General features: G+C 34.4%; 1 protein-coding gene across 1 annotated transcript in view; it reads right to left on the bottom strand.

Annotated features, from left to right (window-relative positions):
* The window catches only part of Spata16 (spermatogenesis associated 16), a 277,049-nt gene that overhangs the window by 186,759 nt on the left and 74,769 nt on the right, over positions 1–15,521 (bottom strand). The window lies entirely within an intron of this gene.

Here is a 15,521-nt window from a genome sequence, read left to right as displayed (position 1 = left end):
AGTCAGTAAGTGAGATTTTCCCCAAATATTGACTCTAGAATTTCTGTCTTTATTCAGTATACTGGAGCTGTACAGAGAACTAACCATCTCTGATGAGATGGATACAGAAACCCAGAATAAACATCTAGAAATTTTTATAGCAATTCAACAAAGAAATATTACATCTGTTGAACCACAAAAATTAGTTTTTATTTTTTTATGTCTTGTTTTAACTTCTATTTTTGTAGTAATTCTTTTTTCTGTATTCAATAAAATGTCCACCACAACAGATTAGAACACAAACCATCAAAGAGAAATGGTTCCTCATCAGAGATCAAGGAAAGAACTCTACTAAATTATTTGGAATTTAGATAATTCAGAAATTGTGTTTAAAAGCCTCTATTCAATTATCAAAGTGGTCACTATTATATTAGTGTGGATATCTCTGTCTTTCTTTTTCTGTCTCTCTCCTCACTCCATAGTATGTATATATCTATATGGATATGTATTAATCTCTAGCTATCTGTTTATAAATTGGTATTAATATTACTATCAATGATTAAAGTGGCCACTGTTAGATATTAGTGTTCATATCTCTCTGTCTTTGTCTGTCTCTCTCCTCTCTCCATAATGTGCTTATATCTATATGGATATCTATCTATAGCCATCCATTTATAAATCTGTATTACTATTATCCATTCTATTATTTTTATTGTCTGTTTATCTGAATATATCATGGACATTTCATTGTTAGTTAAATTATATATCATTATTTTAAATGACTGTGTAACTTTATGGCTCCCCATTTAATTATTTCTTTAGTAGGAATTTTCTCAGTGTCATAAATAAATAGTGTACATCAAACAGTCTTATATATATCATTGCCTATGTTTGGTCATATCCAAATTGATATATTCTTTCTTTCAAAGTGTATTATTACATATTGGAACTGTTAAATCACGGACATACCATATAATCCAAAAAACACTTTAGAATACACATCAAGAAAGTGTTGTCCAGAAAAGCTTTACACGTTTACCAACAAAGCATTAAAGTTCTTGGTTCCCTATCTTACCCACACTAGGTATTAGCAATGTTTTAATCTATTTATTCTTTGCAAATCATATGGTGAAAATGGCAGTTCCCTTAATTTGATTACTAGCTCATCCTCTTACATTTATTTGACATATGTATGGGTATACTGTTTGCTTATGAATTTTATTCATTTAAGAATTAGGCTGTCCTGAATTTTATTGACTTATTTTCATTTAATAAATACATAGATTTTCCCAAATATGTAATTTATTGACTCATGTTGATCACGTTTTGGTCTCAGGCTTTTGCTAGCTTTGTAAGACAAACTGGAAAGATTCCCATCTTTTTCAATGCACTGGAACATTTCAAAATAAATATTTGAAAAAAAAATCTGAACTTGGCTCCTTTCATCTCTCTCTTTTTTTCTTAATTATTGTTCTGCTCAGGTTTTCAGTATTTTGCATCAATTTTGTTAATTTTTGTTTTCCCATGAAATTGTCAGTTTCATGCAGATTTAAAAATCTGTCATTACAGTGGAGAACATTATATTCTTAGCACATTTTAAATGCCTGTGTTTTCATATGCCATCCCCTTGCTCATTCTTGCTACTATGTAGTTTTGTTTACTATGTTTATTTCTTAACCAGAATTACCTGCAGTGTATTTTGTTTTCATCAAGGACAACAAACTCTTAATTTATTAATCTTCTCTTATTTAATTCGTCAATTTTGACATTTATTTTGTCCCCCCTCCCCCCGTCTTGTTTTCCTTTTCTTTTTTTGGTTCTTTTACTAATGTCTATGGATAGTTAACACATTTATGTTAGTTTTTCTTATATATAAATTTGTTGATTATTTCTGTATTTAATTTAGGAAAAAAATTCAGGGTTTCATTTCTTTTTTTAATTAATTAATTAATTAATTTTTTACATTTGAATCAGATGGGATATAATTTCTCATTTTTCTGAGTGTACAGGTTGCAGAATCACATTGGTCATGCAGTCACATATATACCCACAGCAATAATAATGTCTATTTTATTCTGCTGTCCTTCCATTCCCCCCCTTTCCCTCCCCTCCCCTCCCATCACTTCTCTCTACCCAATCTAATGTGACCCACTTTTTTTCCCCTCACATCATCATACCTGAATTCTATATAAGTAAGGGGGTCTCCTTCCCTTTTCCACTCAATTCCCATTCTCCCTCCCTTTCCCTCCCACCTCTCTTCCCTATCTAGGGGTAATTTTCTTCTCATGCTCTTCCCCCCTACCCCTTTTTGAGTCACCTCCCTTATATCAGAGAAGACATTCAGCATTTGTTTTTTGGGGTTTGGCTAATTTCACTTAGCATAATCTGCTCTGATGCGATCCATTTCCATGCAAATGCCATGATCTTGTTATTTTTTAGTGCTGAGTAATATTCTATTGTGTATAAATGCCACATTGTTTTTATCCATTCATCCATTGAAGGGCATCTAGGTTGGCTCCACAGTCTAGCTATTGTGAATTGTGCTGTGTCCCTGTAGTATGCCGTTTTTAGGTCCTTTGAGTATAGACCAAGAAGAGGAATAGCTGGGTCAAATGGTGATTCCATTCCCAGTTTTCCAAGAAATCTCCACACTGCTTTCCAAATTGGCTGCACCAATTTGCAGCCCCACCAGCAATGTATGAGTGTACCTTTTTCCCTATATCCTCGCCAGCACTTGTTGTTGTTTGACTTCATAATGGCTGCCATTCTTACTGGAGTGAGATGATATCGTAGAGTAGTTTTAATTTGCATTTCTCTGATTGCTAGCCATGGTGAGCATTTTTTCGTGTATTTGTTGATTGATTGATTGTATATCCTCTTCTGAGAAGTGTCTGTTCAGGTCCTTGGCCCATTTGTTGATTGGGTTATTATTATTATTATTTTTTTGTTTAACTTTTTGAGTTCTTTGTATATCCTAGAGATTAGAGCTCTATCTGGTGTGTGAGGGGTAAAAATTTGTTCCCAGGATGTAGGCTCCCTATTCACTTCACATATTATTTCTCTTGCTGAGAGAAAACCTTTTAGTTTGCATTCGTCCCATTTGTTGATTCTTGGTTTTAATTCTTGTGCTATAGGCGTCTTATTAAGGAACTTGGGGCCTAACCCCACATGATGGAGATTAGGGCCTACTTTTTCTTCTATTAGACACAAAATCTCTGGTTTGATTCCTAGATCCTTGATCCATTTTGAGTTAACTTTTGTGCATGGTGAGAGATAGGGATTCAATTTCATTTTGTTGCATATGGATTTCCAGTTCTCCCAGCACTATTTGTTGAAGATGCTATCCTTTCTCCATTGCATGCTTTTAGCACCTTTGTATAGTATAAGGTAGTTATAATTTTGTGGGTTGGTCTCTGTGTCCTCTATTCTGTACCATTGTTCTACCAGCTGTTTTGGTGCCAGTATCATGTTGTTTTTGTTACTATTGCTCTGTAGTATAATTTAAGATCTGGTATAGCTAAGCACCTGTTTCACTCTTCCTGCTTAGAATTGCTTTAGCTATTCTGGGTCTCTTATTTTTCCAGATGAATTTCATAATTGCTTTTTCTATTTCTGTGAGGAATGCCATTGGGATTTTGATCGGAATTGTGTTGAATCTGTAGAGTGCTTTTGGTAATATGGCCATTTTAATAATATTAATTCTGCCTATCCACGAGCAAGGTATATCTTTCCATCTTCTAAGGTCTTCTTCTATTTCTCTCTTTAGGGTTCTATAGTTTTCATTGTATAGATCTTTCACCTCTTTGTTAAAGTTGATTCCCAAGTATTTTTTTTTTTTGAGGATATTGTGAATAGGGTAGTTTTCCTCATTTCCATTTCAGAGGATTTGTCACTGATATACAGGAAAGCCTTTGATTTATGGGTGTTAATTTTATATCCTGCCACTTTGCTGAATTCATTTACTAGTTCTAGAAGTTTCTTGGAAGAACTTTTTGGATCTGCTAGGTATAGGATCATATCATCAGCAAATCTTTTCCTATATTTATGCCTTTAATTTCTTTTGTCTGTCTAATTGCTCTGGCTAGTGTTTCCAGAACTATGTTGAATAGAAGTGGTGAGAGAGGACATCCCTGTCTTGTTCCAGATTTTAGAGGGAATGTCAATTTTTCTCCTTTTAGAATGATGCTGGCCTGAGGCTTAGTGTAGAAAGCTTTTTCAATATTGAGGTAAGTTCCTGTTATCCCTAGTTTTTCTAGTGTTTGAAACATAAAGGATGCTGTATTTTGTCAAATGCTTTTTCTGTGTCTATCAAGATGATCATATGGTTCTTATCTTTAAGTCTATTGATGTGGTGGATTACATTTATTGATTTCCATATGTTGAACCAGCCTTGCATCCTGGGGATGAAACATGGGTTTCATTTCTATCTCTTTCATAGTTATGAGAAGTATGGGCTTATTATTCTTTAAAACTTGCCAGGTGCAGTGGCACATGCCCATAATCTCAGTGACTCAGAGGCTGAGGCAGGAGGATCATGTTTTAGGCCATCCTCAGCACCTTAGTGAGATCACGTTTCAACATAAAAAATAAGAAAAGTGCTGGGATGTAGCTCAGCCATAGTGTGCCCTGAGAACATCCCTAGTATTGGAAAAAACGAAACAAACAGGCAAACAAACAACAACAACAAACACTTTACTACCGACTTTCCTGATTACTTGCAAGGCTAGACTACTTTTTGTATATTTGTTAGTCATTTCTATTCCAACACTTGTGCGTTGTCTTATCAGTCCCTTTACATATGATCTCACTAATTTGTGTTGCTGTTGTTGATTTCCATGAGCTCAGTCATGAAAGCCTGGGGTTCTATCATGTTCTGAATTTCTTTTCTTATTCTACAGGACTGAACTCCTTCAGAGAACTGTCTTTACCCCATAGGGTAGCTCTTGTGCAGGGCACAAATATTATAATTGCACATAAGCCCAGGTTTAAGGTATCCCTCCTTGTTGTAGGGGATGAAGTTCTATAAGAGAATCAAAACACAGAAGTATTAGGGTCAAAGATGGAGAAGCTGGAAAGACCAGAGGTGAATCCTAAAGATGTTCTCTTGGACCAAAACATAAAAGATAAATTTTTTTGTTTCTTTTTCTTTTTACATATTTTTAATTGGTACATTATATAAATAATGGTGAGATTTGTTGTTACACATTTGTATATGCACAGAAGGCAACTATAATTTGGTCAATATCATTCCTCAGATTTTCCCATCCCTTCTTGCTCCCCCATCTCTTTTATCTACTCCACTAACCTGTCTTAGATTTTAGAGCCCACCTACCCCCTGCATCTTTATAATTTTAAAAAGCAGTATTCTTTTGAAAAAAAGTAACTGAGATTAGAGAATTGGAGAAAATAATGAAAATTACAAAAAAATAGTAAAAGTTAGATTGTAGAACAAATTCTAAACCAGAAGCAATAAGCAAAGAATCAATATAAGATAAAATTAAATTAGAAATGGAGAAGGCAATCTCTAAAAATGAAAGATATTAAAAAGTCATTAGTAACGAAATTTTACAATTTCTAAGGCATTTTAATATACATAATTATATTTAAATTTTAATTATCTTCATGGAGTTGAGAAAACTGGTGATATTACCCCAATTTTATAGGTATTAAAAGCTATGCTAGAAGGTCTGGTCATTTGCCCCAGCTAGTAACAGAAACCATAAGTGATTTTACATAAAAAATTCTATTTCCTTGACATCAGGATCATTGTCTTAAATAATTCATTTTTTAAAAAAACTTAGTATTCAGTACTTAGGTTACGAACTCAGTAGACTTCTTGCTACAACTTCCAATGATTTTATTCTAAAAATATGGCTTCTGATTTCCACACAGAATCTTTTCAAAGGCTTGTCCTTGTGTAAGAGATTGATCCAAGTCAAATATTTGCTAATAGCTTGGGTTGATTGTTTCTTCTTAGTTCTCCTGAAGCTCACCTCAGTATTGGTAGAGCTTACATATGGTACTTCCTCTATAAGGGAAACCAACAACAAGCTTTGACCTCCAGACTTCCCTGATTTTCTTTTTCTATGTCTTTTGCTCATCAATGTATCTCAATGTGGGGTATAACTCTGCTTATCCATTTCCACTTTGTACATGACTAATGGGATTAACGTTTATGCATGGATATAAAGAGAGAAGTACTGTAGAGGAATTGAAGGATAAAATCTCACTGAAATCCCTAGAATGAGTTTTGGAGCAGAAGAGAAATTGTTGGCCTTCTGCTTGCAAAAGGCTCTGTGTCTCTGAGTTGGCATGCAATGAATAAAGATAAAAATTTAGTTTTTATTTGCCATTATTCCTTGGGCCTTTTTTGGTTTGGTTTTGTTTAATTTTAATTTTTTGTTCTACCATGTATCTGGAGCACGTTGCAATTATCCTACTTTTTGTATCTTCATGTGGGTAATAGCATACGGAGGGATGAAAATTAGGTGAAAAATCAGTCTCTATCTGAACCTATAAATTCTTTGATGGGATCCTTAAAATTCCTTTTTAGATACCAAACTAAATGTTCAAGTCTGTAAGGGTCTTACGATGAATAGTTTTCAATTTCAATAAATATCTTTTCATACTTCTTTAACAGAGTGGAAAGAAGCTCTACATTGTAGAATAACACCCATTGGTTTTAAATTCTCTATCATTTTATTATATGAAAGAAGATTGAATCAGAGAGCTCGTCACTTGTAACTTTCTACATGGTGCCACATAGGTCTACTAAAGTGTCTCCCCAGGAGAGAGAAAGTATGTAGGGCTAAGAGATGAAGAGAATTATGTTCACACATCAGTGGACTTAAAAGTACTATAAGGGTTTCAGGAGTAATGCTTTTCAACCAAATAGGCCATGGTGTGACCTCTATTAAATTTATGGGAAATGAGGTTACTCCCTGGGTGACAAGCTATTGAATGACAGTAAAAAGTAATTAATCACTCCTACTCCTATTTGTTAAAATAGCTATGCTTCATCCTTTTTCTCCCCGCCTTCAGGTAGGCTTAAAATTGAGGTGTGGCCACAGTGGGTTCATTCCACTGTGTTTCACCTTGATATGACCAGACAGTAATTTGCTTATGCTCTGAAGCATGTAGATGATGCACATTAACCTTCAGGGTTTTTTTTTCCCAGGGATACCCCTAAACTTCAGCTATCTAATGTGTAAAGCAGATTAGAAATGTGGCAGGAGTGAGATGAATTAATACAATGAATCTTTCTTCCTTTTTGCTCCTATATTTTCACTCATAAAACTAGTGACTTTAAAATGAAGATAATGTTAAATAGTATGTTTAGTTTACAGTAGTTACTGGTATTGAAAAGTAAGTAAATTATCATATACAAACTCAGATCTTATATAATAATTGTGATGCCTAGCATTTATTGAGAGCTATGTGTTTGGCATTGTGCTGTCCTTTATATATGATAGCACATTAAATATTATTCTTTTTACATGGTATCTTATTAAATATTTATTCCTATTTTCTGATGAGGAAATCTGGTTTAAGAGAGGGTATTAATTTATCAAACAGTAAGAGCTAGAGCTATGATTCAGATCCAGGTCTGGTGCCTCAACTAAATTCTATAACCTTTAGATAGTAAGGAAAGTGCTTCTCAACTGGCCATTAACCCTAATCAGTATGAGTCCCAATAGTTATCATTAACACTGCTTTCCTATTTATGACTATTCCATCTCTATGTCTATCTCTATCACTATATCGATTTAAATAACTAAATTACCATTAAAGAAAAAGTAGAATATAAGATAGGCTGGAAAAGAGATAAGTCAAAATCTATTAAGCAACAAGATATGGCACTTATATATATATCAACTACTTAATGCCTACAATCACCCATTTTCTAGATGAAATAGAGTTACCTAATTTAAGCACAGGAGGCTAGAACAGAAGTAAAGAGAAGAAAGAATAAGAGTAAGAAAAGAAGAGATGGTATATGTTCTATAGGAAGAAAAGGAGAACAGTTCTTATCAAGATCACAGGAGTCCTTGTCTAAGGTTCAGTGATGAAGGCCTTGGTTAGATGCAGTGATCAATGCCTTTTATTATGGGACCATGGCTCCCTAGGCAGGGGAGTTTCTGAAATATTCTTTCCTCCCCTTTGCTAAATAGTGGTGACATGAAAATTAATATTCTGAGGACATTTGATGGTAATTGAAATTTTGTGGGACTCTTTACCTTATGTATAAACTTCAGATCTATTGCTTTTCTAATTTTTATTCCTACTAATTATATATTTTTCAAAACCTTTTAAAAATGTAAGTGAAAAAAATGGGCTGTCTGAGAGGGTTATTCTCCTTAGAAATGTTGGAATAACCCTATGATAAGTGAGATATGAAGACATTACATGCATGAGACAGGATATAGTTTTCAAGAATTTAAGAATTAAAGGAATTTTAATTCAAACTAAAATCTCCAAATTTGCAAATTCAATGCCCTATGATACATCACTCAATTTTACTCCTGTTTTTGCTTCCAGTTATCATGGACATTTATGGCAGTATTTGTTTTGAAGCAAACATCCTATACAGCACCCTATGTATCAGTGTGCAATTGCCATGAAAACATTGCAAGACAAACCATTCTTAAATTCACTAGAATACAACAATACTCAATCTCATCCACATCTACTTGTTAGCTAAGGTTGGCTGATATAGGCTGCATTTTGCTAGGCTGGACTCTGAGATGATAGCTAACTATAATTTAAGTAGGATTTATTAATAGCAGATTGTTGTTTTCCATTAGACATGTTCTGTCATAGAGAAGACAGGAATACAAGAGGGTAAGACAATTGTACCAGCACAATTGAAGCTTTGCTTATTTCAGTTCCATAATATCCCATTGGTTATGGTCAAGTCCAAAGACAACGTCCCCCAAAATAGAGTGTGGGCTCACAGTGCTGTGACTTGGCAGACTGGGGAGTCGTGAAGAATGGAGACCAACAACTTCGTCTGTATAAGCAGAGAAATCTCTAAGGATTTATTTCCCAAACTCCTCACCCACACACTCTCCTATGAAGGTGGACAGTGTGGAATATGACAACAAAAGTCTGGGCCTCAACATCCACTGTTCTTCCTTTTCTTTTAGAACCACAGCACCTTCAGGACAGAAGGAGTTCTGAAACTATCTTCCACGATAACAAAGAGTTGTTATATCAAAAAAGTTTTTTCAAATCAAATAAGTTTATGATATACTTGACTATAGGGTCTTTAAAATTAGTTAACATACTAATGCATATTGCAAATATCTAAGAGAAGGAGATGACATACAATATTTCTCAAACTTATTTGACCATAGAATCCCCGTCCTGCAACAAACTTTTTTTTTGCAAGAAGAATGCAAGGGCCTAGAGTTTGTGAAATTCATTTTAGAAAATGTATCCCATGGCAACTTCTATCTGTCTTACTTCTTAGTCCAAATCCAGCTGGCATCTGGTTAATACCCCAATTTTGAGATAAATGTTTCTAAAAAGAATTTGAGGAGAGAAAGAAGCAGGTTTAGTGCATCTTATCACAAGGCAATGTAAGTATATTACTGATATGAACTAGCATACTCTATTTCAATTTATATGCCACCCATGTTACTTTAAAGTTAGTCAAATCCAGTCTCACTGTCTTTTAAATATTTCAGAGATGTTTGTTTGCATATTTAAAGAATACTAGAAATTAATGTTTGTGGATACTAAGAGATTTCTATTCCTAGGCTGAGAAAGAATGGAGTCCTGAGGTCATTTTATCTCCACTGTTATATCAGGTGTGAAACTGGTAAGTATAAAATTTTTTCACAAAATTAGTAATACCAATGGAGAGTTTTTCTCTCAGAATGTATGTTTAGATTAACACTTTGATGGTATGCTATGATGAATGACACTTTAAAAAAAATGAGGCTGGGAAAATTTTAGCTCAGTAGAAAATATTTTTTTACACCTAAAATTTTTATGGAAGGCTATGAATCTGAAAAATTTCATTTTAGACAGCTGAGATTTTATGGCCACTCAGGAATAATAAAAAGTTTGAAGAATATATTATATTATGTAGATGAGAGGAATATATTAGTCAATATTATGACTTTTTTGAGTTTACTCTTAAAAATAGGATAAAGAAAAAGTATTCACTAGTCTTTTAGGTAAAATGTCAGTATGCTTTTGCATAATCCCTCTCTTATCACTATGTCCTAAAATTAAAATAAAGATTATACACGTATGATGCTTTGGCTATAGAGAACTTGGTTCCCTCCAACATGGCCCTATAACAAAGGCTCCTCAATTATAAAAGACAGCTAAGTCTTCAGAACCTTTCCAGACTTTCTGAAGAGCAGCTGATCAGTTAATCCTATATTACTAAAAATATGTGAATGGAGCTTTGGAATTTATATAACACTTCTACATATATTAACTTATTTTCTCTTTTCTGAAGCTCTATGTGGTGAGGTGAACAGGCACTGACTTCTATTTTATGGGTAATAAAATAAGATTCAGAAGGATCTAGTGATTTGTCCAAGGCCACACAGCTCATAAATAGTTAAAGAAGAAACTAAAAATAATTCTCTTAAAATCAGTGCTTTCCCTATTCCTTTGTATATTTCTTTATGAAATATTTTCTTCACAGGTTTGTTTTCTGATTCCACATTTATGTAGTTTATATTATAAGTTAAACTTCATTCCTTTCTTATGACTTTGAAAAATGGTAGAAGGGAGAATGAGTTTAGGAAAAAAGTACTGTTTAAAATTTACATACTTTAGGAGAAAAGAAGCACAAAAACAATGATAAGAAGATCTGAGTTCCTGAATGGGAAATTAAAGCAATATTTATGAATCTATGCAGAGAAAAATCTGTTTCTATAGCACATGTAAGTCATCCCTCCATATGAGGATAAAACTTTATTTAACGCACAACCTTTGAAGTTTCAGCATTAAAAACCTTCATGCTGCTTCTCATGGTGGTAAGACATAACAGAAAGGAGTACTTCTGCTACAGAAGTAATCAGGATTTCAAGGGATATGAGAATGGGTGATAACTTACTTTCATGACTTGGTCCAAATGCACAAAGAAGAGCACAATTACTTTCTCTCTCACCAACTAATGCCCTCCTATCAGAGTCAGCTAAAGGCTCTGTGAAAATGTTTTCCATTTTTGAAAGAAAGGGAAGGATTCACCTAGACATATAGGAAGTGGATTTCTGTACTGACCTTGCTTGGAAAAAAACAGGTTAACAGAGACACTACTACCAAATTCCTATTTACCTATTTTCTATTGACAAGTAGCCACCCCAAGAGAAAAATGGATGAAGAAAAAAAAATGTCTACCTTAGTCAAATGTGAAGAAAGAAAACTCATGAGGATATTTGATAATTAGAACACTTCTATAGTGAATTGTACTACAATATAAACTTAATATTATTAATTTTTCTTCTAGTAATAATATAACTTGTTTATTGAATATTTTCTTTTGCTATTGAATTGTGTTAAGCCCTTTACCTGAATTATCATATCAATTAGATACTAATATCATTTTCATTTTATAGATAATAAAACTTAGGCTTTGGCAGTTTAAATAACATCTTCAAGGTCACAAAGCTACAGTAAATAACAGAACTTGGATTCAAACTCTCACAGATCAGACCCCAGAGGGTATGCTCTTAACTACTACATTCTTAAATATTACAAAAGACTATAGTTTTAAAGATCTGGCTGTTACACTACTGGTAACAATACTGGCTCCTAGACAGGATGTGCAAATATTTCTCTATAGGAATCCGCCTCTTTTTGGTTATGACAAAGTTAGAAGGACAAATATTTAGAGAAAAATGGTTAAAAGCTTCATATTTTTAGGATGGGTTACTCCATGGATAAAACATATCTGTTGGTTAAATATAGTCAAAGACAGAACCAATAAGCAACATGCATTGATTCTGATTTTAGTTCCTAGCATATCACATTTACTGTGGGTCATACCTGAGGGATTCTGACCATGCAAAATCATGTTCAACACTGGAAATAATATTCAAAATAGTACAGATGCCAAGTGACCAGAAAGGAGAGATGATATCAAATATTGACTTCCCAATTGTCAAATTTACACACTGTCTTAGTCTCTTTTGACTGCCAAGAGGTGATATCAGAAAAAGCCAGATGAATGAGAATTGGTTTTCCCCTAATTAACATTGCAGATCTTCCCTCAGCTATTTGTAATCCCTAATTCCATTTCACTTTTCAAAAGCATCCAAAGAGCAGATGCAAGCTCTTTTCCATTGCTCAACCTTTAAGACTGTCTTCTACACTAGTCTTTGTTGATGAAGAATAGAAGAAAAAAACTCTTTAGATGAGTAGAAGGAAATAGTCTTGCCATTGTTTTCCATCCATGATGATTACACCAATTACAAGGACTTAGAAAAGTCTGCAGTACAAAACCAGTTTTTTTAACCTCCCTGAAAATGTTATCGTTATCTCTAACATCTTCTGTCAAGTCATCCTGGATATGTTTTAGTTTGTTAAGGAATTTCTCCACGTGCCTAAATTTTATAAAATGACTGTCTGAAATATGATACTGTCCAAAGATTGACAGTGAGTTGATATAGATAGGGCAGAAGTTCAGGTGCAATTCTTTGTATTTCTTGTGAGCTTGACAAGACACAAACATTTTATATGCAGTCCTCATTATGACTTGAAATCACTTCTAGTGACTTGAAATGCACTTCAAGAAGTGCATGGTTGACAGTATTATGATGAACATAAATAAGAAAAACCATGGCTACATGGCTAATGTGAAATCTTTAGTTAAAACAAACAAAAAATTAATAAAAATTAATGAAATTATACTCAATCCCATTTCAAAAAACAAAAACTCAACTAGAAATAAATAGCAGAACAATAAGTAGAGTAGAGGGAAGGTAAGAGGGGTGAGAGATGGAAGGAAGAAGGGGAATGGGGGAATTAGAGCATTATATTCCATGATATAATTATATGCAAATGAATCCTAATGTTATGTATAACTAAGAAGAACCAATATAAAAATTAAAAACCCATGAACATTGATAAAATTGTTTTTTTTTAAATTCAGTAGTGCTATGGTTTGGATCGGTTTGCCCCCCCCCCCCCCAAGGGTTCATACAGGAGGCTAGGTCCCCAATGTGGTGATATTAAGAGATGGTGGAACCTTTAAGTGTGGAGCCTAATGCAAGGTAGTTAGGTCACAGGGGCAACACTCTTAAAATGAATTAATGCTGTGAATGAGTTAGGTTTTGAAAGTACAAGTTGTTATAAAGTGGGCCATGCTGTGGGTTTGCCACTACTGCATGAATGGTTTCCTTTCTGTTTCTTCACCATGTTGTGACCCAATCACGGGTTGCAGGAAGAGACTCACCAGAGGTGGAGCAAATGGGGCTGTCCAATCTTGGATGTTCAGCCTCTTAATCTCTGAGTTAAAAATGAAAACAAAAACAAAAACAAAAAACCCTTTGATTTGTAATTATGCAGTTTCAGGTTATTTTGTTAAAGCAACAGGAAGAAGACTGATACAAGTAGCCAAGTAAAAGTAATATTATATCTTTTTCACATGAATTACTCTCTTTCTTCGTTCAAGACTTTGGTCTGACAACTTTTTACTTTTATTTACACTAAAGTAAAAACATCCAATCATTCCATCATCACTTAGTACTAAGAGGGAACTTAATTGGTCATAATTGGTATGTACTTGTTCATCAGTTAGTACATACTGAAGCTTTAACTCCCAACCAACAACACAAAAAATGTGAACTAAGATCACTCTCATTTTCTTTATTAATATACTACTAACCAATAAAAGAACAAGACAAGAATATTCCTTTCTGTGCAGGGGTAGCAAAATGTTATTAATTTCTTGAGGAAAATTATTCCCCAGATGCTACTTTACTAGTTATTTTTTAAATGTGGGATTATTAGTGAGGGAATATGTAAAGGAAAACAAGCCTGTTGGGATAAAAGCTGTAATAGGGTTGTCAGATTTAACAAGTAAAGATACATGATGCCTACTTAAAATAATAATTTTGATATATAACAAAGAATTATTTAATCTAATTATGTCCCATACCATAACATGCCCTAAAGTTTCAACTCTGTCATCTCCAGGTTATGATATTATTTGTGACTTTAATTTAATTTTTTTATTTGCACTTAGTGTGTGGGACTGTATGAGACTTGATTTTCTAGAACACGAGTTTGGGAAGGGACAGAACACATGCTTTGCATTTTGGCACTGCCCTGCCATTAGAGACTCCCTGGACCCAACCCAGGATTTCTTTTACCAGAATCCACTGAAGTACCCTCCAGAATGGAGGGGTCAAAAAAGAGTGGAGACATTTCTCAGAGGATCCAGGAATTAGGCACCAGGCACAGACTGGAGAGAGTAAGAAAGCATGCCAGCAGGCCCTTTCAGAGCCAAATGGAATACTCTAAGAGGAGGAGAAATCAAGCATGGGTTTTTCATGTTGAAACCTCAGAACGCTGGGTAAAGCCATTTCAGGGCCTTTCATCTGTCATTTGGTTGTTCTTTCTGAGGCTTGAGTTGTGGGTGTAATGAGGATGGGGAGAAAAGAAAGGATGTGGGGATGGGAAGGTGAGGGGAAGGTGAGGCACAGTGGGGAAGCCACTGTGGAGAATTTTATGGAAATCCATTTTATGGAAATTTTATCTCCGAAATCACTTTTGTTGTCAAAATTATATTTGATGGCTAATGGGAAAAATCAGTTTCAGGCAATATCTGATCTTGCCAAGACTCTGAATTTAAGTGAACAGGGGTGCCACTAGACAAATCCTGAATGTATTCCCTGATTTATGAACTTATAAAGTGCAGGGAGGACCAAAAGCAGACGCACACAGCTGAACGTCCTGCCTTCTGCTGAATGTAAGAGAACTGTACATAAATATAATTGATGTCCAAAAAAATTATCAAAAATCTATCAACTAAATTGTTGGAAAACAAAGAATGATATCTTATACAAGCTTGGAATGAATTACTTTTCTCTGAAAATGTGTTGTGAGAACAGGCAGCACCCCAGTCCTTAAGTGTTCTATTGTAAAATTTGAGAGGGAGCCAGAAAGCAACTCCCCAATTGGGTTTCATAAAGATGACTTGTCTTCCCTTTTCATTGTTTCATAAAGCCTTTTGAACCCAACATCAAAATATTACATTTTATCTGGGAATTTTTAGTTTAGAAATGAGAGGGAGGGTAGAAGGAGGAGGGAGAGAACTGATGGGGTGGGGGTAATCTACACAGTAGTTAACAGATGCCTGGCAGTGACCAGGAAAACAACTTAAAATAGACACATATTCTTACTCAAATTAAAAATGCCATATGACTTATTTTTATTAGATTAACTGCTTGTTCCTCATAGTTAGCCAGACCAAAATTTCCACCACCACTCTCTTCCTATGCCAGGTTCCTGATTATGTGTGAAGACTGGAGGGTGTGGGGAAAGCTATCTGCCTCCAGCTGATGCAGATTAAT

The sequence above is a fragment of the Marmota flaviventris genome, chromosome 8 (assembly GCF_047511675.1).
Source record: "Marmota flaviventris isolate mMarFla1 chromosome 8, mMarFla1.hap1, whole genome shotgun sequence".
Classification (NCBI taxonomy): Eukaryota; Metazoa; Chordata; class Mammalia; order Rodentia; family Sciuridae; genus Marmota; species Marmota flaviventris.
This window is presented reverse-complemented; position numbering and strand designations above follow the sequence as displayed.